This window comes from Labeo rohita, chromosome 21, assembly GCF_022985175.1.
Source record: "Labeo rohita strain BAU-BD-2019 chromosome 21, IGBB_LRoh.1.0, whole genome shotgun sequence".
Classification (NCBI taxonomy): Eukaryota; Metazoa; Chordata; class Actinopteri; order Cypriniformes; family Cyprinidae; genus Labeo; species Labeo rohita.
The window spans coordinates 5689398-5715128 of NC_066889.1; the positions used below are offsets into that span (position 1 = coordinate 5689398).

The 25731-nt window shown below is 37.1% G+C and overlaps 2 long non-coding RNA genes across 4 annotated transcripts; both read left to right on the forward strand.

The window, feature by feature from the left end:
* Positions 1-4025: 4025 nt before the first annotated feature.
* Positions 4026-8836, forward strand: LOC127152571 (uncharacterized). Of its 2 annotated transcripts, XR_007825093.1 has the most exons (5): positions 4026-4147; positions 5899-6561; positions 8020-8067; positions 8527-8616; positions 8701-8836. It is a non-coding gene; the product is annotated as an uncharacterized LOC127152571 (long non-coding RNA). The 2 variants fall into 2 exon arrangements; XR_007825092.1 differs by lacking the exon at positions 4026-4147 and having other exon boundaries at positions 5796-6561.
* An 8199-nt stretch (positions 8837-17035) lies between these two features.
* Positions 17036-21599, forward strand: LOC127152570 (uncharacterized). 2 transcript variants are annotated; one of them, XR_007825091.1, is made up of 4 exons: positions 17036-17701; positions 18389-18436; positions 21290-21379; positions 21465-21599. It is a non-coding gene; the product is annotated as an uncharacterized LOC127152570 (long non-coding RNA). The 2 variants fall into 2 exon arrangements; XR_007825090.1 differs by having other exon boundaries at positions 17044-18436.
* The last annotated feature ends 4132 nt before the right edge of the window (positions 21600-25731 follow it).

Below are 25731 nucleotides of genomic sequence, written 5' to 3' on the forward strand. Positions count from 1 at the left end.
CCTCTGGAGGTAAGAGCCCACTCAACCAGGGGCATCGCTGCCTCAGCAGCCCTGGCGAATGGGGCCTCATTAACAGACATCTGTAGAGCTGCGGGTTGGGCTACACCTAACACATTTGCCAGATTTTATAATTTGCGCACAGAACCAGTGTCAGCTAGAGTCTTGATTGCTAACTCTTGACTCAGCACACTGGTTGGTGTAGAGCTTGCATAAGCGCTTCCCCTAATGGTGATTACGCTTCTGAGTTTCAGTAGGTTTCCTGATGCGAACCCTGGACACCATCTCCATCTTTGGCACTTCTGCACATGGCGGAGTTTAGCGGAGAAACTCGCTATGGAATCCCTTCACAAGGTATGAATACCCTTATTTATGATTGGATTGTGCCCCATATGTAGTGGCCCCTTATGTGGCCCCATATGTGTATTTCCACCTATAACTCTTGTGGTGCGGTGTTTTCCCCTGAAAACAGGTTCTCTAGGATCTGAGTCTGGCTGTCTTCCCGGGTGTGAGACCCACCTCAGGTCCCATGTCTAACTATGTCACTCTAACCCCCCCTGTCGGGCAGGTCGTGAACTCCGTAATGTCTTCCTTCGGGAGCAGGCATTTTTCCCAACGATCTCAAGACACTCAGCCGCCCTTGAGGGAGGCCCGGCTGCAGGACCCCGCTGTACAGGTCAGTCCTTGGACGTTGGATGGTCACAGAGGAGGTGAGCTGCACTTACGTTAACACGTTGCCCTGTTACTTCTGCACTTGTCTCTCGTGACGCGGTCAGACATGTGGCGTGTTTTTACGGGGACCCCTAGTGTCGTACACTACTCGACACAACTCGGAGTGTACGACAGATAGGGAACGTCTCGGTTACGTATGGTAACCCTCGTTCCCTGATGGAGGGAACGGAGACGTTGTGTCTCCCATGCCACATCTCTGGTCCGCCTCTGAGTGAGCTGAGACGCTCGGCTCCTCAGAATCAGAACGAGTGAGCAGATGCACACGCTGCCCTATTTATACCCAAATGTCCGGGGCGTGGCCAGCTATGCAAATCTGCACACCCAATTTTCATTGGCCTTTCTCAAAACTGTCAGAGGTGTTTGGGCTCTCAAGAGCGACCCCTAGTGTCGTACACTACTCAACACAGCGTCTCCGTTCCCTCCATCAGGTATTTATTTATTTAGATTATATTTTGGTACATTTACATAGCTGAATCACAATAAAGCTCACCTGAACTTAAACTAGTTTAATAATAGTAGTCTATTTGTATAATTAGATTAGCCTACTAGATTGTCTATGTGTAGTTTTATACTTATACTTTATACTATATTTCTCTCCACTGTAGGCTATGTCTCAACATATAAAGCACAATTACAATAAATGTTCACAATAAAGGTGTTTCGGGAAGCTCAGAAACTACTGAAATTGACCGACAGCGCCATCTGCTGTTTTTGGGAAAGGAAGTTGCTCAATTGCATTTGTGAGAAAATCTGCTTGTACGCATTTGTGAGAAAATCAAGCCAAATTTCCTCAGAAAAACGCAACTGACTCTCACAGTTGTAACACACAATACATATGTTTGTCCATGCCACTACATTCTCTCAAATAAAGTTTTGTATTTGCAAATCACTTTTCGTTTGTTTGAAAGTTGAGTTTTTCTTTGCAAAGCAGATTATGTTTATTTGCAAAACGCTGGATTTGTTTGATGAATATTGGCACAAAATTCACTCCATAGGGATCTGGGTGCTGATCTGCACTGCTCTTCTGGCCTGTGGTACTGACTTCAAGGGCATCAACCTGGTTACGACTTACTTACCACTGCTTTGGAATACATTCCCTGAATCGGTTTGTTCATTTGTAGCTTGTAGTTGTCCACCCTTATAATTAATAAGCTTGCTGCTTTGTTTTCGCTATAGGGTTAATTGGAAGAGCAGGACACAGAGGAAAGGAAATAACTTTTTTAACAGGGGATAACAACTCTCTTCTTTGCAGGTAATAGCAACAACTAGTCATAATAGCATTGATTAAAATTTAGGGGGGGATCCTTTTCTAGCCTTGTTACATTTAATTGCATGATATTCTACTCACTTAATTTTGTTATGAATCAGCATTGCTACCCTCATAAAGAAGGCTGGATGTTCTCTCCCTGACGACATGATTGAGTTAAAGAAAATCAAAAGGTGAAGTTACTCAGTTATTATATGGGTGTTATTACACCATAGGTTTTGTAATTTTTTTTTTTAATTAGTCTGCTATAGTTGTAAAAAACAGGACCAGAATCACATTATTTCAGATTTTTCATTGACAATTAATTTAGAGTTTTAATCATTTTGAAGTCTTTAACAGTTTAATTTTGTATTACAATATTTAATTAGCTTAATTTTAATTGTGTAGCAGGCAGGCAGGTAGACGAAGGAGAATGTAGTTTTAAACCAATGATTTTAATAATAATGAAAAAAACATAACTTATAATGATGACTGAGAACGGACAAAGAAAGACTGAACATAATGGGGAATAAATACTAGAACAAATGAGAGCAAATTAATGACAGGTGTGGGGTAATGTATCAAAAACCATAGCAACACATGAGGAACAGAAACAGAAGGTAAGAGAACAGGAGAACAGGGAAAATGGAACAAAAACACAAAGTACACGTGACAGGTGGTTTCTGGTCTTAGTTTAGTGTGTAACTTCTGTTACTGTTAATTTTCAGGAGAAAAAGGAAAGCCGCAGCAAAGGAAGCAGAAGCAAAAGGTGAAACACCAGAAGTAATTTCTAATAGCTCATGTGGCACATTGAGAGTGTTGTACAGACTGCTATTTTTTCTATCCACATTATTGTCTAATAAAGTGTAATAAAGTGAATGTTGACCAGTCTGTGTGAAGATCTTATTATGACAGTCAACAGATGGAAGAGAGCTTGTTAGTGCTGTTCCATTTCACATTTCATAAAACATTGCCATCAAAAAAAAAAAAAAAAAAAAAAAAAACTGAAAGTTTCACTTTCACTTCAGATTAATATTACACCACCTCAGAATGTCACGCACACACTATCAGGACTGTCTGATGTTGAATTACAAAATAAGATCCCCATATAATATATAATGAATATATGCTGTTTTATTTCTCAAAAAAGGAAACTCTCTGTTTCCACAGACCAGTTTCAATTCAGATTAATAGTACACCACCCCACCGTGTCATTCAGCCAATGTCAGGATTGTCTAATGTTGCAAAGTAAAAGTCTTCCAAAAACTTGTATATAATCAGGGCTGTGTTTCCCAAAAAGCATCATCAAAATTAAGTTGATCATAGCTCCACTGATGACAATGGTTCTACAATCAACTTAGGCTTACGATGCTTTTGGGAAACGCAGCCCAGTTTTGTCTTTCATTTTGGATAGCTCTAAAAAGAAAACTCCTTGTTTCCACAGACCAATTTCAATTTAGATTAATAGTCCACCACCCAAGAGTGTCACTCAGCCAATATCAGGACTGTTTTGTGGAAACAAAACTGTTCTGCCTGTGATTTTGGATATCTCTATGTGTCACTCAGCCAATGTCAGAGCCGTACCAAAGTCATATTCTACCTGTCCTCTTTGTGATTTTGGATAACTCTAAAAAACTTCCCCAGACCAATTTTAATTCAGATTAAAAATACACAATCCCAGAGTGTAACCCCCACAATGTCAGGAGTATCAGATGTTTAACTACAAAATACAAATCCTCCAAAAACTCATAAAGATGCTATTTTGTCAGTCAGTTCTGAAACTCCCTGTTTCCACATGCCATTTTCACTTCAGATAATCAGTACACTTCCTCAGTGTCGCTCCCACAATGTCAGGACTATCTGGTACATAATTACGAATTTCCTCCGAAGGACTGATGGTCTGAGTGGCACTTTGGGGTGCTGTGCTATAAATTTAAAGTAAAACTTGTTTGTGGGAATTTCCCTTTTGAGCACAGGGAGTTTCCATTTTGAGAAATAAAACAGCATATATATGAGTCATTGCAGGGCTACTATTTTGTAATTATGCATCAGATAGTCCTGGCATTATGTGAGTGACACTCTGAGCAGGTGAACTATCAATCTGAAGTGAAAATGGTCTGTGGAAACAGGGAGTTTTCTTTTTAGAGCTATTCAAAATCACAGAGAGAACAGGTAGAATATGAGTTTTTTGGAGCATCACACCAAATAACATTATTTTGATGTTATTTGGAAATTCTACATGTAATATTACTTAACATTTGAAGTCATTTTCATGTAATTTAAAACTATAAATATTTGTAAAATGTAAACATTTGAATTATTTTATAATTATTGATGTTTACTGATGAATTAATCTCAGTGCAATGTAAGGTGATTGTAAAACAGCCAGTCAGAATATACTGGATGTTGAGGGAATGTAAGCTTATAAAACAATCATAATATGTGATACTGGACCACAAAACCAGTCTTAAATCAGTGGTGTATATTTGTAGCAATAGCCAAAAATACATTGTATGGGTCAAAATTATTGTTTAATTATTTAAAGATTATGTTCCATGACATTTATTTTATAAAATTCCTGCTGTAAATATATCAAAACTTAATTTTTGATTAGTAATATGCATTGCTAAGAACTTCATTTGGACAACTTTAAAGGCAATTTTCTCAATTTTTTGATTTGCACCCTCAGGTTCCATATATTGAAATAGTTGTAGCTCTGCCAAATATTGTTCTATCCTAACAAATACATACCATACATCAATGGAAAGCTTACATATTCAGCTTTCTGATGATGTATAAATCTCAATTTCGAAAAATTTACCCTAACCATGTCTGGTTTTGTGGTCCAGGGTCACATATAATCTTGCTTAACTAAAACCATATTGTATGTGATCAGTAATTCACAGTAAGTCAGTGCACAGTAAGCGAATGCACATTTTACAATTTTGAATGCTATTTGTTGTTTCAGTGTCATTACCATGTTATTACTACCTTTTTATTACTACACTAACTTATAGATTTTGATAGTCTTGATTTATTTGCAAATTGTGGTTTCCAATAGCTATGGAATAAAATACGTATTTCATTAGTTATAGTCCCTACAAGAATGTGTAAGAAGACAGTCTGATAGTATTGTGACATAATGCTATGTCAAACTGCTCTGTTGTTGCATACTATAGCACTTGCATTCGAACGTCACAGATAAATTTCCTTAAATGTATCGTTACATTTAAAAAAAATCCATATAGCTTGATTGAACAGCTTTGAGTCTTGAGGCAGAATGGAGCCTTTGAAGTTTCGGCTCTGTGTTGAACTTCTAAAAAGGCATTCACGAAGGCTGAGGAAAGAAACAGTCAAGCAAACAAAAAATCTCTTTTCTGAGTGGCTGCCTTTTCTCTTTTTTCTCTCTACACACACACGCACATACACAAAATACATGTATTTTCTGATGCCCTGAAGTTACAAAAGCTTTTTGGCAAGTTTGGAATAAATGTTTCTTATGTAAGACATAAATCTACTCTGAATTCAAGAAAATAATACAAAATTTTTTTTGAAAAAATTTCAGTTTCTGATTGAAACTGACTGTTGAAAATGGATTAAGCTATTGAAATAAAATAATTATAAACCTATAGTTAATCCTGCATTTGTTGTAAGGGCATCAAAAGCATATTACATGTTATTTTCTGAAACGTATCAGTTTTGCTGAGATGTGATTTGCGCGCTTATTGTGTGGGTTGTGGTCTTGGGTTTGGTTTTTCTTCTTCACTACTAAATCCTGCTGCATTCTTGTAACTGGTTTCATTTAGCTAGAAAACCACGACATGGCACATTCGATGGACCAGTCATTCAATTAATGAATCGATCAGGTTTTTCAAGTTTTTTTTATTAATAATTATGTTCTCGTTTGTCATGTTGATGTTAAGACCAAAGCTTCAGAAGAACCTTCAGAAGACCCATGAAGAGCAATTAAAGGATGGAAACCTCTTCTCTCAATATTTTAACATGAAGACAACTGACAGACACAGAAACTGACAGACACAGAAGAAAGATAAGTTTGTTTTAATGAAACAAATTGCTTGTTCTGCTTTTATGGCCATTTATTTATTTTTAAAGCCTGTAATAGTCATGTAATAAATGATCTGTTACAATATTATATGTTAAAATAATATTGTGAGTCCTACTGATTCTATCTAGAAATAATAATCATATATACATTTATTGCATAGTTAAACAGTATGTGTTTAATTTGTAAAGTGGCATAATTATTATTTATCTTCCAATTTTATTTGTTAGACATTTTTTATTCGTAATATTTTTTTATTTAATATTGATTTTTTTGTCTTTTGAGGACCTTCGTTAGAAGGCTCGTCATCACATATACGTTTATTATACTGTTAAACAATATGTGTTTAATTTATGACATAATAAAAGTGCCATAATTGTTATATATTTATATTACAATTTTATTTATTAGGCGTATTTTTTTATTCATATTAACGTTTTTAAATATTATTATTATTTTTTTGTCTTTTGAGGACCTTAGGAGACACCCTTGTTGTCATTTAACGGAAAACACAGCTCTTATGGTATGTAAAAACATATCATTATGTAATAATATTGCATGAAATGTTCATATTTTCATCAAAACCTATTTTATTACACCATCAGTACAAGATATTGGTAATATTGTGTAACTACTGAAGGAAGTTTTATTTTATGTAAAAGGGGAAGGGGGGGGGGTTACGATTGGGGGCTCCACAATGGGGGAAACGTGATCGCGATTTCTCCCGAGGGGGACCCCCTGGAACGCGATTTACCAAATTTCTTGTCAGGGTTCTGTCACATTGGTCTAGTTTTCTTATGGTTTTGTCGCACAGCCCTGAGACTCCCATCATGTCTTTTCATGTTATCTGCATGCCTTGGTTCTTGCTGGAGCATGGTGTTCGGATCCCAGCACTCATGTCTTGTTGAGTTTCGTTTTTATGTCGGGGTTCGGACATTCACGCTCCATATTCTGTTTTGTTATGGGAACATGTGGTCTTGAGTTTGCTCGGGCCATACGCTCATCTGTCAATGTGGATTGTGTTTTATGTAGCACGTGGTTCATGTTCGACCACATGCTTTACTGTTGTCTTGTATCGTTACATGCAGCTCATATTTTCGACTAAAACAATCACAAGTCATTTGCTTGAACAAAGCAACACATGAACACGCAGCTAATGAGAATACTCATAAGCCACATGTTCACACAAGACATGACAACATGAAAGCATGCAGCCTGTGTTTTTTTTATTGTGTAAGCACATTGGTTCCTTGTGCCATGTGCTCTCATATCTCCTGTTTCCTGATTATTGGTTCATTTGCCCCATCTTTGTTGTCACATTACCCTCTTCGTTTGGTCCCTATTTATTCTCCTTGTGTTTGTAGTTCTGGGCCAGCTCGTTGACTAACATTCCCTTGGTGCTTCCTGATCCTACCTTGCCTTTTCCTGCTGTGCCATGTTGCCTGCCTGTTTTTTCCCCATGGGGTAGTTTTTGTTGTTTATTTTTGTTTATTTTCGGGGATTGGGGGGAATGCTATTTATTACCTTCGGAACGCGATTGAGATGGGAGGGCCCATTAACTACCCACCCCCCAGAGTGAATATGCTGTCCGGGAGATGAGGGGGGTTGGGGGTTAACCGTAACCGTAGTGGTGCCCCTGCGCAACAATGACAGCAGCACTCCGTTAGCTGGTTACAAAGCTCGGACTGTTAGCCTATTAGCCTTTTATGTAAATTGCTCCGTGTTGCATTTGTGGTTAGTCTATAGAGTCTATAAATTGCTAAAATCTTAAATTTACTGCTAATGTTATTTACTATTTTTTATTATTCAGTTGCAGTTTTTGCAGTTTTGGGCACTTGTTCATTTTTTGAGGCCTATAATGAGGACTTTTGAATATTACAGTTTTGAATATTTCTTTGTAGCACATACAGTATTAAACATGCTTAATGTACAGCTTGTGGTGTAATGCTTAAACTTCTGTTTTATATGCATTTGTTTTCAGGGTTCATTATTGTGTATCCCCCATCAAGCCACAGCAGATCAAATTAAGGTATTTGTATCAAATTAAATTATTTGTGTTGCGTTTGTGCAATGGCTCATATTTCTATATGAAGTGAGATTTTTAAAGGCAGAATATGTACGATTTTTTGATGAAAATATCCAAAAAAACACTAGAACAGTGTTGTATTTTTTGTTGACTTTTGTAGTTATATTATTTTTACATTTATTTTTGATAGGATAGGAGTATAGTAATGACAGGAAACGAAGTGGGAGAGAGAAAAGGGGGTGGGAATCGAACTTGGGACATCCAGAGTGCAACGGCGCTACGTGTTGACGCGCTGCCCACAAAACTAATGGCATCGACTTTTTTTTTTTTTTTTTTTAAATAACATTAAAGTGAATTTTGTAAAAGAAACTAATATTACCAATGTAATCAATAATGACAATAATATGTTTGTACATTTTTTAAAGTAATTTTTGACATTAACAAATGCAGTTTTATATTTAGACTTCTGATCAGTGTGTAGAGAACCCTAAAGGATCGGGTGGAATGATAATATATGACTCGGAGACATTCACCATGAGCAAACAACACTTGGTGGGTTTACATGTTTACACTCCATAACTGAATGACTAGCATCTTGGTATTTATGGTATAATACACTGGTTTTGTCTTCTGCAGGTTGCAGTTCGTGATGATAGAGGGGCAAACTCTGTCAGACCAATTCTGTTGTAACGGCAGGTGAAGACAAGAGAAATGCCTCACAAGACTCATCATGAAGTGATGATGAAGATGAATTAAATAAAGGCATTTAACCATAATCTGTGTCTTCTGTTAGTAGCCACATTCCAATGAATTAAGGGTGTCCACACTGGTCTTTCAAGAGGTCAATGTAGCAACTTGAATATGATTATAAATATGTCCCCTCCTGAATGAACAAGAAATCTGTAAAAATGAAACATCCAACACAAAACTACACCTTCATACCACACTGTCAGTGCACTTGTGTGGTTTGAAGGTGGGGTTTTGTGTTGGATGTTTTATTTTTACAGATTTGCAGATGTACACTTTACATTTTTACTGAATCAGAATCTTTACAGAATTAGACATACCTGAATTTAAAAGAGCGCCCAACACACAAACATTAGATTAAATTGATAAAAATAGTCTCTATGTACAGAAACCCTTCAACTTAAATTTTAACACATGGTGTTGTTTTAATATATTTTTTCATACTAACATAAAACAACAAACATAAATAGCAAAAAAAAAAAAAAAAAAATCCTGATAAGGTACTCACCCTTATGTCATCCAAGATGTTCATGTCTTTCTTTCTTCAGTCGCAAAGAAATTAATATTTTTGAGGAAAACCAGGATTTTTCTTCATACAGTGGATTTCATGGTGACCATCGAATTGAAGGTTAAAAACGTAGTTTCAATAAAGCTTCAAATGGCTCTACATGATCCCAGCCAAGGAATAAGAATACGGTTGGTCGTTGTCTTAAAATTATATATATTTATACACTTTTTAACCACAAATGCTTGGCAAGCATTAGCTCTGCCATGCGCGTCTTCATTCCGTGATGTTGGAAAGGTCAAGTGCACTCAGTGTTTACAAAGCCAACATGGAGGAAAACTCCATACAAAAAAGTAAAACTAAAGCAGTGTAAAGCAAATTAAATCAATATCTCACCAGAAGATGATTAAATACCTGAAAAACAGAAATACCATGTTCACTTATTGCAAACCATTTTGGCCTTATTTCTTTTAAATGGTACATGTACAAAGGTTGCTGAAGTTTGTTACCATTATGGTAAGTAGTGTTCCTTTTAATTGGGCACTTGGCTATTAACTTTGGTTGAATTAACTCTGGGTCAGCAGTTGCATGCAGAAAGTGCACACAATAATGTATTTCATGGTTCTCACTGACATAACTTTTACTATGTGTACATTATGTACATGAAATCAGTGACTGACAGCTGGATTTGGACATATGTGACTTCCCAGTATGAAAGTCTTTAAAAACAACTTTCAGTTTTGAACTTTTATTATCAAGTTGTTATTAACTGTCCCACTGAAAGAGTTCTTCTCATAACCCCTGTTACTGAACAAACTGCTAATGACAAAAGGTTCTATAAGGCATTTTTTTTTGGTTTTCCTATCTCGAAATGAATTTGTTATGCAATGTACTCAAGCTCTGAACTGATTTTAACTGATTTGTGTACAGATATTATGAAACAAGAGATAATTCCTTTGATGCTTTAAAACGTTTTACCAGTTTACCACATTAATTAATGGCATTCATGAATAATGTAATCATAACTAAAGCAGTTAAAATTTTTCAGCAGAGGGAGCAAAAGAAATTACAAAGTTATCATATAATTAAATAAATCATGTTTTAACCTTATATTGTTTTTCTGTAGCATCATCAATGTGTTAAATAGAGAAATATGCAAGCAAAAACTGTTTGTCAACACTACTTGCATACTGACACTCAATTCTGCAAAACCATGCTGGTGAACCAGAATCAGCAGTTCCATTTTGTCCACCAGCTAGGACAGCACTATATCAGCATAAACCAGCTTGGACCAGCACTATACCAGCACTAACCAGCATAAACCATCTTGGACCAGCTTGGAATCCATGCAGGTTTATGCTGGTTTTTTTCAGCAGAGCTGGCTGTTATCTGGGCTTTGTTTTAGTCCAGTTTTGTGCTGCTCTTCATTTTTGTTAATAAAGATCTTTAATGAGCTTCCCTTGCTGTTCTGCATTTGGGTTCTGCTTGCAAAACATGACAGAAAGAATGAACATCATGAACATGAATATGTATCATGAACATGCTGCATGGATGCATTAAGGTGGGCCCTAGAAATGTTGGTGCAAACAGTTGGCATCTCTGCGATAGTGTCAAGCCTGGAGGTCTCAGAGGTCCACTCCAGTGTCAGCTCCAGACCCTGAGTCCATTTCAGCAACACATTCTCAATCCCAACTCATCACATATTGAAAAAATGCAGCCAGAAGAAGCGTTACGTCAGCTTTGGCTGTGAAATGCCATCAGCTCTTTTGTGTCTCATGACCGACTGCATCATGCTAATGTTTGGGAGTATCTTTTTAAATGAGATATGAGTGTGTTAACGGGGAGAGGGATCATTTTCAGCGATTCAACCTTATGTTTTACTCTCTACTTTGCTATTATATGGCTTCAGAAGACTCGGAATGCAACTGCTTTGTAATGTTTTATACTGCTTGTTTATGCTCAGTTTTTGCAATAAATACCTATGGCTGTGCTTATATTTGCCTGTTACGTGTTTTATATTGTTCAGTAGTGGGTAGGTTTAGGGTAGGGGTGGGGTTAGGTGCTCCAATGAAAGTATAAATTTATATAAAATAATTTCTATTTTTACAAATGCATGCAAACCATTAAATTAAGACAAACAACTGAAAACAATGGAGGACCCTGCGTGTCGAAAAATGACAATAAAGCAGTATCCTGAGCATCAAAAAGTGACACCAAGGGGTCCAGACCAAGTGTCAAGAGTTGGGAGTAAGAATGTGTTGCAACGCCATAACATTAATTACAGTATAGAAACTATTCTGCCTTTTTATGTGTTTGCACTGAAGGATTACAAATTGAAGAATCTGTTTAAAATATGCCGATCCTATGCATATTTGTTATAGGTTCCAATATAACAACTTGAACTGAAAAAGTTATGTATATTGTGACAGTCTAAGAGCAGGCAGCCCAGGCCCTGAGACAGTAACCTTTTGTCTTTATGCAGTTCCTGAACATCTGGGAGGTTTTCCCAAGTTAAGTGTGAATTCTAGGCTCAAGGTACAACTGTGCCTTTTGTTTAAGCACCTATGCATTTGAATGACACTTGTATGCTAAATAGATCAAGGCTGGAAAAAATCTTTAACTGAGCTGTTTTCCTGTACCACATTTGCATGCTTTGTTTAGATTGATTCCACTTCTATGTACTCCTCCCCCTTTCAAACCTATATACTCTGCTGTGCTGAGATTTTGTCAGACTTTTTGATGACTGCAGTGCCAAGCAGCGAGTATCTGAATAAAGAGAAACTTCTGCTTCAAGATATCAAAAACGTCTCCTGGTCTCTAAGAAAAAATTCACAACCGTTTTGGTGCCGTGACCCGGATAGAGCTTCTCACCAGACATCGTTCCAGACTGAATTCCAGAAACTTTTTTCAGCTCAACAATGATTGGTGAGTGTTACTCTATTCAAAGAACCACTACAGACCAGTACATGTGGTTAGTCTCTGCACCGCCAGAGAAGTGTTAACAAACAGCTGCAGGGTTTGGTTATCAGACCAGTTATCCTCTATTCAGGTAGAGAAGATTAGCATTACGTGCTAATATCTGTTATCCTCTGTTTTTAGGCAGAGAAGATTAGCGTAAAGTGCTAGTAGTTTATGTTTTCCTCTGCTTTGCCAGAGAAGGTTGAATACATGATTATGTGTATTAACTAGGTTTTCCTCTGCTTTGCCAGAGAAGGTTAACAACAGTTGTTCTGTGTTAACAATTTTATCCTCTGCTTGCCAGGGAGGTGATAGAAGTGCATTGTTGTGTCAGAAAAACATTACAAAATGTTGAGAAGGAATGCTAGGTTGATTCCAACAACTGAGAAAGGTGGATTAGCTACCCCTTTATGGACAGACAATGAGTTCAAATCATTGTTAGGAGAGCACATGGACTCAATAGTGACAGAGTCAGTCAGATTGGATTTAACAAAGAAATTTGTTATTGATCCAGAAAAAGTATGGTCAGTTGAAGAATGCAAAAAGGTACTTGGAGCATGTATCCGAAAGAAAAACATTAAAGGCATTATCTGCTGCCACAGAGAGTTTAGTTTAGCTATAGCACAAGAACAAGCTCAGTGTGTTGCTAAGTTAAAAGAACAAAACAAACAGCTGCACACTCGAGTGTCCTGTCTCACTAAAAAGGTGGGCCATAACAAGGCCTCAACCAAAAGTGACTCAAACGACCAACAATCAGATGAAAGCTATCCTGACTTACAGTCTTTGTGTAGACAAGAGGACAAATGCAATACAGTTAAAGTATGTGGAGCAAGAAAAAGGGCTCAAAGTAGGGTAGAAGGTGTTGAAACTGTTCCATCTGCAACCCCCATACTCCAGTGACAAGCAGTCCATACAGTGCTAGGACCTAAAGATATAGAGAGACTATCCCAGAGCTTACCCTCAGCACGCACAAATTTTTCTGAATTTAGAAAAGCACTGATTAGCAAAATGCGTCTCTACGACATGTCGTTAGCAGAAGTCACACAGCTGATGTCACAAATTCTAACTGAATCTGAATTCAACAGTTTTGAGTCTGCTGTTACTTCTGAACTACAACATGCTAGTAAAGCGGATTTGAGAGAAGGTGTTTTGAAAATTCTAAAGAATATCATGGGACCCAAAATAGACTGGTCCAGAATCACTAACTGTGTGCAAAGGAAAGAAGAAACTGTGAATGAATACAGTGAAAGGTTCTGTCAGACAGCTGTAACTTACAGTGGAATAGTTGATGATTCTGAAAGTGTGCTAGATGACAAGGGACCCCTAGTCCGCATCTGGTCAGATGGCCTTGTAGCTGAGTACAGAAAAGCCTTGCCATTCCTAGATCTAACTTGGTCTAACAAAACTCTCAGAAGTAACCTAGACATGTTAGCTATTTGGGAAAGAGACTCTAATGTTAAAGCAAGAGTAAAGATTGCAGCAGCATCCTTTCAGGTCAACACAAAGAACCAACAGAAACGTAAATGTCCTAAGAGGGAGGGCAGTTGTCATTACTGTGGTAAACCTGGACACTGGATGAAAGAGTGTAGGAAAAACAAAAAGTATGTAAGAGAAATGAATAGTGTAAATCAGCTCCTACTCAGTCTGCTTGCAACTCTGAAGCAGACCCTCCCCACTACATCAAACTCGTGGGGCAGCTTGCTGAGGTGCTTTTCCCCTCATCAATTTGTCCCCACCTCACTGGTCCATAGGTGTCAAATGACTTAAGACTAGGTCAACAAAATCACTATACGATCACTAGATTTAAAACCACTATACACTCAACAGAAGTCTAAAATGTCTATGCATGAATACTGCTGGTCTGCTGTTTCTCTGTTTTCTTGTGTTGCGGGTATGTGTACATGCCATGATGTCTTCAAAAGCAGCATCCTGGAGTAAAGCATCACCTCAGACATCCATGAACAAGAGTCATGAGGACAAAGAGTCATCTAAGTGAATCTACGTGGGAAATGGACTACAGAAAACTACAGACTACACAGCTATTCAGGCGCCATGGACGTCAGGACTTCCACTCTTACGCTACATGGTTTTCTGTGTCAACATGTAGCTTGTACGACATGTTACCATCCATGTCGTATGTGTCAACAGTTATGGTTCTGAAAAGAACTATTACACCTAATTAAATCTAGGACAAGACACGGAATAAGATATATGTGCCTGTAACTATTTCAAGTTACACGAATGGGAGATGGGGCTTAATGTTAACAAACATAGGCTATAGAATGGATTTATGGAGGTTTAAATTTGAATAATGTGAGAGTTATTAGAACTCTCAAAGGGGGGACTGAAGGATTACAAATTTAAGAATCTGTTTAAAATATGCTGATCCTATGCATATTTGTTATAGGTTCCAATATAACAACATGAACTGAAAAAGTTATGTATATTGTGACAGTCTAAGAGCAGGCAGCCCAGGCCCTGAGACAGTAACCTTTTGTCTTTATGCAGTTCCTGAACATCTGGCAGGCTTTCCCAAGTTAAGTGTGAATTCTAGGCTCAAGGTACAACTGTGCCTTTTGTTTAAGCACCTTATGCATTTGAATGACACTTGTATGCTAAATAGATCAAGGCTGGAAAAAATCTTTAACTGAGCTGTTTTCCTGTACCACATTTGCATGCTTTGTTTAGATTGATTCCACTTCTATGTACTCCTCCCCCTTTCAAACCTATATACTCTGCTGTGCTGAGATTTTGTCAGACTCATACTGAAAGTATTACAAATTATACAAAAGTATACAAATTATTGGTTATTGTCCAGCAGTGCATTTGATTTCTTAGCCAATTAAAATACATAAAAAAAAAAAATGAAGCCTGTCAATTAGACAGTTTAAAACATTTTTGTTAACAAGTAGACGATTCCTGACCTTAAGCTTCCTATTCCAGAATTGGAATCGATTTTGGATTCCCACGCCTATAGGTACAGGTTAACATGTTAAATAAAATGCTTATTTTTCATTCTACCGAAAATGTGCACCTTTACTATTATAACAGACTACACTTTTAATGTGATTTTAAACCATTCAAGTTAAGAAGACTTGCATGCTGGTTACACTACTGCACATACATCCTTGTGTGTTTTCTAGGTAACAATTAAAACTTTTGCAATAAGAGAATAAATGTGAATGATATCTAAGCTTATTTAGAGCAAGACACAAGAGTAGTCCAATAAACAGGAGAGGGTCGATCAATGGCGAACGTAATCCAGGGGGTTAGACAGAAGGGTAATCCAATAGACATGTGAGAGAACCAGGACAGGCAGCAAAACAAACTAGATGAGATAACTAGGCGTGAATACAAAACTCAGAAAAACAGACTAGACACAGGATAACTTAGAGATGGCTCTGTAAATATGCTAACACGATGCTAAACACAATGCAATACTCTGCGATTAGGAAAAGGAAGTCCAAGGCTTATATAGAGTGTTTGATTGGTTGCAGCTGTGTGTGTGTAATCAGTGCAATGGATGATGGGAAGTGTAGTCTGGTGTGAGGTGCAGCAGATTGTGCAATGTGAATGTCAGTGGAATGAGAGGGTGAAATCTGGTAGTAAGTGGACCTAAGGTCACCGGCCAGATTCGTGACAAGCATAGCATCAAACATGACAATTTATGAGACTAATATCTTGTTTTGCTCCAAAATCACTATATAACATCAGTTGTGTTTGAAACAATTAGCTTCTGTGGTTCCATGTTGCTTCTTGTCACAGAATGGGAAAGAACATTTATTTTATAAAACTGCATACTGTGGTACAAGCTATGTCAATTAGTGTTGCAGTGCAATTGTGTTTATTGTCTTCCATGTGTCATCAGTCATAGCGTCTCTATCTGCATGTTATTCAGCTGTAGTGATATCTGATGCATTTGGCCAGATAAGAGAATTTCCTGGAATGTAATAAGTTTAATACTTCTATGAGTCTCACTTGTGCTTACTTAAGTAATTTGTAATGCAGTAACTTGAGTAGTTTTTCAACAGAGACTTTTTTTTTACTCTTGAGTTATATTATGTTTCAGTACTTTTCAGTGACTTTTCATTGATAATTAATTTAGAGTTTTAATACCTATCATTTTAAACTCTTTAACAGTTTAACCTTTATAAGGTTTTTTTTATAATGCATTCTGCATTCATTATAATGCCTTAGGAATACCCTTATAATGTATTATAAATGCGGGCTTCACAGAAAGTGTTACTGAAATTATATATCAGTTCAAAACTTAAAATCTCAAAATTCATCCTTTGAAAGGCATTTTAAAACCAGACATTGCATTACCACAAATGTACATTAAAATCATATGTTTTCATTCATGAATTATAAAAAATTAAGTCTGGATAGTGCACTTTATGTCTGTGTTTAAAAATGGGAGTGACAGTTAAAGGGTTAATTTTGTACTACAATATTTAACTGACTGAATTATAATAGATGTTTCTGATGTGTAACTTCACATTTTCACTGTTCATTTTCAGGAAGCAAAGAAAGGCCACAGCAAAGGAAGTAAAAGCAAAGGGTGAATCATCAGAAGTCATTTCTAAAAGCACATTAGTTGAAAATGGGCTAAGCCATGCAATTAAATAATTATAGCATAATAAATCTATTTAATAACGTATTTGTGGTTATAAGGGGCTCAAAAGCACATTAAATGTTATTTTATGGTAATCATAAGTAACTGTTATTTGCACGCTCATTCGCATTGGGTGTGGTTTGGGGGTTTTTGGTTTTTTACTGATCATCAGTACTGCATCCTGTGCTGAAATGCTTATACAGCGGTTTCCTTTGTAGCTAGAAAACCACCACATCACACGTCTTTTATAGACCAATCAATCCGTGTTTTTTTATTTATTTATTTATTTATTTATTTTAACAATGTTCACATTTGTCATGTTGATTTCGAGACCAAAGCTCATGGAAGAACCTTCTGAAGACCCTTGAAGAACAACTAAAGGAATGAAACCTCTACCCTCAATAATTTAAAATGAAGACAAAACAAAATGTGTTTGTGACTGGAGGCGACACAGGGAGACAGATAAGTAATCAAACAAATAGCTTGATCTGCTTTTATGGCTATTTATTTGTTTACAAAGCTCATAATAGGCATGTAATAAACATGCTGCTACAATCATAGACAATAGTTGTTAAAATAAAAGATTGTGACTCCTACTTATTCTGCCTAGAAATAATTATCACAATTTTATTATATAGTTAAACAATGTGTTTAATTTCCAAATGTTTCATAATTATTATTTAGTCATATTACAATTTTATTTGTTAGACATAAATTTTTTTATTCGCAATATTTTTTATTGCTGGTTTTTGGAGGACCTCCATAGATGGCGCTCATTCTTGTTGTCAGTTAAGGAAAAGTACGGATATATGGTATGTAACAATATATGATTATTAAATAATATCGAATAATATTCATATTTTAATCAAAACATGCTTTATTACAGCATCAGTAGAAGATATTGATAACATTGAGTAAATACAGAAGCTTTTATTATAACAATGACAGCAATTGTAAGTTTAAGTGGCTTGAAAGATCGGGCTGTTAGCCTAGCCTTTTTGTAAATCATCGCTTGATGCTTCTGTGGTTAGTCTATAAATTGCTATAAATCTTAAATTTATTGCTATTGTTATTTACTATTATTTATTAAATTATTTATCTCATAGTTTTTGTTGGCTTCTTGTTTTGGGCACTTGTTCATCCATTAAGATCATCAATTTAACCATTGCAAACTGAGGCTTTTGAATATTATAGTTTTAAATATTACATTATAGCACATACAGTATTAATCATGCTTTATGCATATTTCTGGTCTGGAAACTCGAAGGTTAGAAAACCACAAGGTCCGATCCACAAGCTATCGTGACTGCATATGAAAAACTAAATAATATTTTTTCACTTGAAAAGTGGGTTCTCAGTGCCTTCAGCACAGAGTTATGATAAAACATACAGTTTAAACATATATGACTTCTTTTGAGTCTTCATTACGGGGGGTTAAACTCCTTTCAGTTCACACCCTGGATTGAGATCCTGCTAACTTCTGTTTTATTTGCTTGCAGGGTGCAATGTTCTGTATCCACCATCAGCCCACAGCAGGTCAAATTAAGGTATGTTTGTGAAATGGTTCAAATTTCTGTATGAAGTCAGAAAAATGTCTAATTATTATTTTAAATACAGCCTACAGCATAATATTTGACAGTTCTGGCATTGTGTTAACCCTAATGAATAGTTCACAAATAAATCATTAATTTATTTTTTAAACATTAAAGTGGATTTTGTAAAATAAACTAAAATGACATATCTTTATATCATACTTTATATCAGTGGTTCTCAGTTCCAATCCTCACGACCCCCAGCTCTACACATTTTGTATTTTGTTTTCTTATCACTTCAGACATTTATTCTAATCAACCTTAAGTGCCCTGAGAAATGGACATCACAGGATATGATTCCACCATCCAGTCCAGTTCGTAGACTTGAATTTCTTTCCCAAATTGCCTTTACTGTTCTTAAATATGAGACACCTATGTTTCAGGAGTTTAGGACACAGAATAGGACACATGCTTATTTGATAACTGTTTTATTTTCTATTTGGGTTTATGTATATGCTTTATTTTTAAAATTAACTGCTTTTTCCAAAGCATTGCTAGATATTTCCTGACATTTTGCTATGCAAAAATTTGACTCAAAAACAGCATCATAGCTATTAAATTATATCTTGTTATGATTCTGAATCTGTATTTAATCTCTGAATGATCTCAGAGTAAAGTCTGGTTTTGTGGTGGCTGTGCTTTAAAATTACATTTGTATAATTATAAAGGGAACCCTGGGTGTTAAGACTTCTATAGCAATATAGAAGTTAATATAACGTAAATGATGTATCTTACTGAAATATGTAGTAGAAAACCCACAAAAGATTAAAGTTATTTAAAAAATCCATATAGTTATATAGATATTTTGGACTATGGGGTGTGCTATTATTTTGATTACGTAGAATGGTTGCACTCAGTGAGCTACTGGCTACGCTATTTCTACCGTAACACAAATTCGGAATACACAGCTCAGAAAATAAAACACTGATATGACGACCACAGCTACTTTAAGAGCTTACAGGTGGCGATGGATATAAGTATAGGCTTAAATCAAATGCTGTGATGTTCACCACAAAGAGTCTAAACACTACATTTTATTTTCCAAGTTGTGTTAAAATATTATCATGATGCCGCAGCCACTGAAGGAGTTTCATTTATTTCATTTGATATACGGGTGTGTTTACACTCTCTGTGGAAAAAAATCAACATGTTATCACTCCCAACTCGTCACATATTGATGCTTGGTCAGGACCCCTTGGCATCACTTTTTGATGCTCAGGGTACCCCTTTAGTGTCACTTTTCAACGCGCAGGGTCCACCATTGTTTTCAGTTGTTTGTCTTAATTTAATGGTTTGCAAAAAAAGAGCCAATAACATTTCACAACAGCATAAGGCAATCGGTCACGAGACACCCAAGAGCCAATAGCATTTCACAACCAAAGCTTGCTTCTTCTGGCGGCATTTTTTGAATTCGCGCACAAACAGGCTGCAGTGCAGCACACAGGACGGCGGTCGGAGACGGCGATCGTATCTATTTTTCTCACAAATCAATTGTTTCACTTAGGAACCCTTGGAATATTAATACTTTTTGATTAAATTATCAATATAGTTGTATCTGCCTGTTATTTCTTGTGTTTTGTTGACAAATGGTTAGGTTTAGGGGCAGGGGTTGGGTTAAATGTGTAAACAGTGTAATATAAATGAAACTGTTGTGACTGTTTGCATTGAAAAAAATCACACCCCAACATATATGCATTAATAGCAATATTATTAGCCAATATATAATTTAATCATGACAATAAAATTCCCAGTGCCTTTGGTGTCAGCACATTGACACCAAGTACTGAAGGACCCTGCACGTCGAAAAATGACGCTAAAGGGATACCCTGAGCGTCAAGAAGTGACGCCAAAGGGGTCCTCGCCAAGTGTCAATATGTGACAAGTTAGGAGTGAGAACGCATTTAGTTTAAGCCTACGCTTATGTGATGAAGGATTTTGATAAGCCTGAAAGTAATCAGTGTTGAGTCCTACTATGGTTAGCCCTGCCGGTTTAAATGTTTCAAAATGATTAACAGTTCTAAACATTTGTTAGAAATGTACAAATGTAATCAAAAAGTAATCAGTAGGGGCTGTTAAAATTAAAAGTTGCATCAGTGCATCACGATGCAGATGTGGATGATTCTTCTTCAATGCAGTAATAGATCATAATTGATTATAACCTACTGACGTCATTTACATACATGCTTGCCACATAAGTATTAAAAATGCACTCTCTATTTTTGGAATAACCAAGCACCTTTTGGAAAAACCAAGCTTAGTGTGGGAAAAAAAATGAATAACTGATTCTGAGCTTGGCTTTTTCCTGCATACGACACTTGTGCATGCTAGAGACAATCGTGGTGGGTTTCATTGCACAGAATATGTGCTGAGAGACGTGCGCATTGCTTGACAGTGTGTGCTTCCACCTGCCGTCATTTTAGTCTTTTATTTTAGATATGTTACACTTCATACTTCTCTACTAAGTTTCATCTATGTGTGAAGATGCTGCTGGCCATGACGTAGAGCAAATCTGTGAATGAATGTTCTGGAGTGAAGTAAACTTCAACAGATTTCCCATGCTCAGGGAGTAGGAGCAATGAATACTGTGTAGAGTCCCTGTGAATGGGAACACGTTAATGCATGGTGCTCTCTTCTAATGAGCTGGTTGTCTGAATCAGCTGCAAAATATACAGAGCAAATATACAGAGCTGGGGTCGCAAGGACTGGAACTGCTATTAAAGAGATTCATTATTGATTACCAACATAATCAATAATGACATAAATATGTTTGTAAATTCTTGACATTAACAAATGCAATGGTATGTTTAGACCTCTGTCCAGTGTGAGGAGAACCCTAAAGGATCGGGTGGAGTGATTATATACGACCAGATGTTGTTCACCATGAACAAACAATGCTTGGTAGGTTCACATGCTTCTTACATCCACTACAAAATGGAATGAGTAGCGTCTTAATATATTAAATGACTGGTTTTGTCTTCTGCAGGAGGCGATTCATGATCATAGAGGAGAAAAACACAGTCAGACCAGTTCTGTTGAAATGGCACGTGAAGACAAAAAAGAAAAATGCCTCACAAGACCTTAACATCTCACCATTTATACATCAAATAAAAGCATTTCTACATCATCTGTGTCTTCTGTTAATAGCCATGTTCCACTGAATTAAAAGTGCCCACGCTGGTCTTTCAAGAGGTCTATGTAGTGACTTATTAATTTATCCCCTCCTGAATAAAGGTGCAGGAAATCTGTAAAAATTAAACATCCAACACAAGACTAAACCTTCAAGCCACACTGCCAGTACACTAGTGTACAATTCACTCAAACATAGTGAGTACACTACAAAATACAGGACTCCAAGAAGCAGAGAAAGACCCTCTTAGAGGTTAATGCTAATGCACTTTAGCATAGCCCTACTTTTTTTTTTAAAGGGTAGTTATTATAGAAGTAATATGCTTTTTTTTAAACAAATAATTGCATGTTAATTCCTATTAAATGAAAATGCATTATAGTTTAAATTTATAATAAATGCAGGTTAGCATGTTGGTCTTCTGCAGGTTTGCCACATTATTGTGAATCAGTGGCTACTGTATTTTTGAGGTTTTCATTCAACCAAATGTATTCAACCAAGTGGGAAGGCAGTTTCATCCAGATCAAATTTATTTCCCAAATACACATTCCCATAATAGCTTACTAATGAAATGGAAATATAACATTTTTGTCTTTTTGTTGCTTAGGAAGTTGTGTTGTCTTACAAAAGTGTGAAGAGAGGGAGTTTAAAGAGACTAAACATACTTTGTGACTTAATGAAACTAGGACATATGAACTGATGTTGTTCAATTTCTTGGTTCTTATAATGTCCTTAAGGAAATGCTTGGCTTATTGAAGCATGAATAAAATTCATATCAGTGTTTTACTGAACATTTGTGAGGAGTCCTGAGCACGTCCAGATCATTGAGATATATTGAGTCTTTTCCAGGCAGTGACCCAGGAATCATCTTCACAAATCATTTTTTCTGCTTTACTTTATTTGTATTGTTCTACCATACCATATTACTTTCTGTATTGAATTTCTCCATTTTTTGGGGAATGGCATCATTTCAACATAAAAACTGAGCATCGCAATGAAGGTTTGGGTTGAGAATGTGCTTTGCACAAAGCCAAGGTCTACAAGGTTAATCAAAGCCTATGAGTACATGAAAGGTAACACACAGACTTAAAACAGTTTGTCTGGACATGCTGGACGTCCACTGACAGCAGTGCAGATACATATCATCCATGTTACTAAAACATTGAGAAAAAAAATCTCCAATTTGTACATGGCTGCATGTACAAGGACAAATATCCACATTTTAGGCTCTCTATCGACATCTTTAGTTGAAACTTAAAATTGCATGTTAAAGTTTATAATAAAGTAACATGCAGAGGATTTTATATGTGCTTTAGCATTGCTTTTATGTGGGGATGAATTCTGATGCTTTGATGTGAAAAAATTGCAAACATATGCAAAACTTTTAATTTTAGCTTGTCAGTAGGGCAGTGCCCTCAAAGGCCTGCCTTTAGGGGTTGATAAGTTGCAAAGTTGTGTATCCCAGCTAGAAATATGTTATGTTCTGAGAATGTTTTCAGCTGCAGGTTTTTAGTCCCCAGGATGTTCTGCTAAAAGGTAGGATAACATTCTCTAAAAACAAACATTCTAAAAATGTTAGAACATTAACATTCTAATAAAGCTTCTCTTCACACTAGATGTGGACTTATATTGAGATCCTTGATCCTAAATTATCTGATTAAAATTCTGCTGAATCTCTATTATAAATAATGTGCAACTAACACGGTAGATCAGACGGAAATCAGATAACTACATGATGATATCTGAACCATCTGCATGTAGCCGACATCATCTGATGACCTTTTCTCTGCTTTCTTGCATTACCGTCTTAGTTTGCTCTCCTATTTATTTCCCTTGTGTTATCTGTCCTGTTGTCATTCATTGCTTCCCTGCTCGCTGGTTATTCAAGTTATTTCTTTCTGTTCTGTTCTGTTTTGTTTGCAATACCACAGGTTTTTTTGCCATACCACAGGCTTTTGTTTTAGTCCAGTTATTTTTGTTGCTAAAGATCTTTAGCAACATCTGCATTTGGGTTCTGTTTGCAAAAGAAACCCGCCAGTGAGAACCCAGCAGACAGCCACTCACATTATTTATTTTTGTACCCAAACTCCTGTTGAACAGGAACCAATTTTCCAAGACCTCCTCTTGGCAAGAACACTGCAACAATGCTACTGGGACAGTCGCCCTTTTGGGATGTATGGTCAAGCCCTCCTTGATGCTGTCCAGGGGCTAGGTTTTAGCGAATATTACCCTCATACACTTCTTTCTTGCAGGACTGGATGGCGCCTTTGATTGGGGAACTGGGACATTTAAAGAGCTGGACCTACTGAGAGGTTGTTGACCACATTTCCCACCTAAAGGAGATGGAACTTTAGCTGGAGGAGTGAATGACAGACACAGTGGGTGTGATGTCAGGCCTTGGCTTTTATTGAACATAAAATAAACAACAGTGTCCAAAAAGGGGGAAAAAAACTGTCCAAAATAAACAGGGGATCTGGTGTCCTCGTCGTGCTGAGGGTTCCGTGAAGGAGGGGCAGTGTCCGAAAGGGAAGGGTCCAGGTAAGGGGCGGAGTCCGGCGGCCGCATGTGCTTCCCTCTCAGGTCCGCGGCTCTAGGGGCTGCTATGTCCTCCTCGGCTCACGCACTTCTGGGGGATTCAATGGCCTGGCATCCTCGCCCGTCAGCCGTCTAATGGGTTCGGCAGCTCGTTGCTTCTGACAGCGCTCGATCACCTTAGCGCTCCCTTCCTGGACCCACGAGGACACCAGCGTGCATGCACGAGAAAGAGACTGGTCTCTCGAGGAGAGGCGCGCTCAGCATTTCAACCACGGTGGTGATGAGGCTTCATTGACATCAGGTGCACTTCATCTCACACTGCCAGACCTGGCTATTTTGGCGCCCCTCCTTTCTCGCACACGCACTCCCATCGGGAGCCTTGAGAAGGGCGGTGAATAAGGGACGGGGAGATGCTGATAAGTAGGGGGAGGCAGCCGACATCACACCTGCTTGTCCTGTCAAAGCGATCATTCTTGAACTCTCTGTTTGTCCTGTTGCAGCCTCAGGGGCTGTTGCTAACCTGTCTGTGCTCTCTTTAACAGTTGTGCCAGTTCTGCCGTGGTGGGCTTCTGCTCAGCTTTGGTGGTCTAATCTTCTGCCTGTGCTCCCATGGTGTATGGTGAACATACTCCCAACGTGTATGTTCATGAATTCCAATCATTGGTTAATAGGGAGCTTGTGCATGCACATTCACAGTTTGCACTTGAAAATGTTTTGGTGGCGCAGCGTTTTTCCAGCTGAGATGCTTTAGCTGCTATGATTTGGAATAGCCACGATGGCAACGTTTTACTAGTATCTTATTTTTAAGAATTTTACGAAATTTAAATAAGCAGTAAGCAGTAATACTGACTTCTGTGTTGCACAAGTTGGGTTGGTTGGTATTTGTCCCACTTCTACTCTTTATACAGCTGTTTAAATAGTGACAGTGACGAGCACTGCATTTACAGCTAAAAAAAGGGGCAAGGGCAGCTTGTAATTATTATGGCAGTGCATCAAAATTAAGTGTTATCAGTTTTGCCTAAAGAACACAGAACTTTTTACACACCATTTACACATGGTAGGGAGCAGCTGTACATTTCTTGCGTACCAACTAACATTTCTAAAATATGAACATTTTCATGAATTCAAAGGTCTGAATGGCTTAACAAACAATTTACACAAAAATTCGATCTGCTTTTTTTTAATGGATGAGGCCCAATGTACTCACCCGATTGTCATCCAAGATGTTCATGCCTTTCTTTCTTCAGTAGTAAAGATTTTTTTTTTTTTTTGTAATTTAAATTCACGTCTCAAAGAAAACATTTCAGGAATCTTCTCTATATAGTGGACTTCTATGGTGCCCATAAAAGTTTGAACATCCAAAATGCAGCTTAAATGCAGCGTCAAAATGGACCATAAAGGTGTAAAAATGTGTTTATAAAAATTGAATATACAGTATCTCTTTAAAAAGACTTTTAAAAATCTTTTTTGGTAGTTTTGGCTCATTTGCAAATTAAACAAGGCAAATTTGTTTGTTAACATGTTCACATGGCCTATGAAGTTTCAGTTCTGTGTTGAACTTCTATAAAGACACAAAGTTTCAGCAAAACAG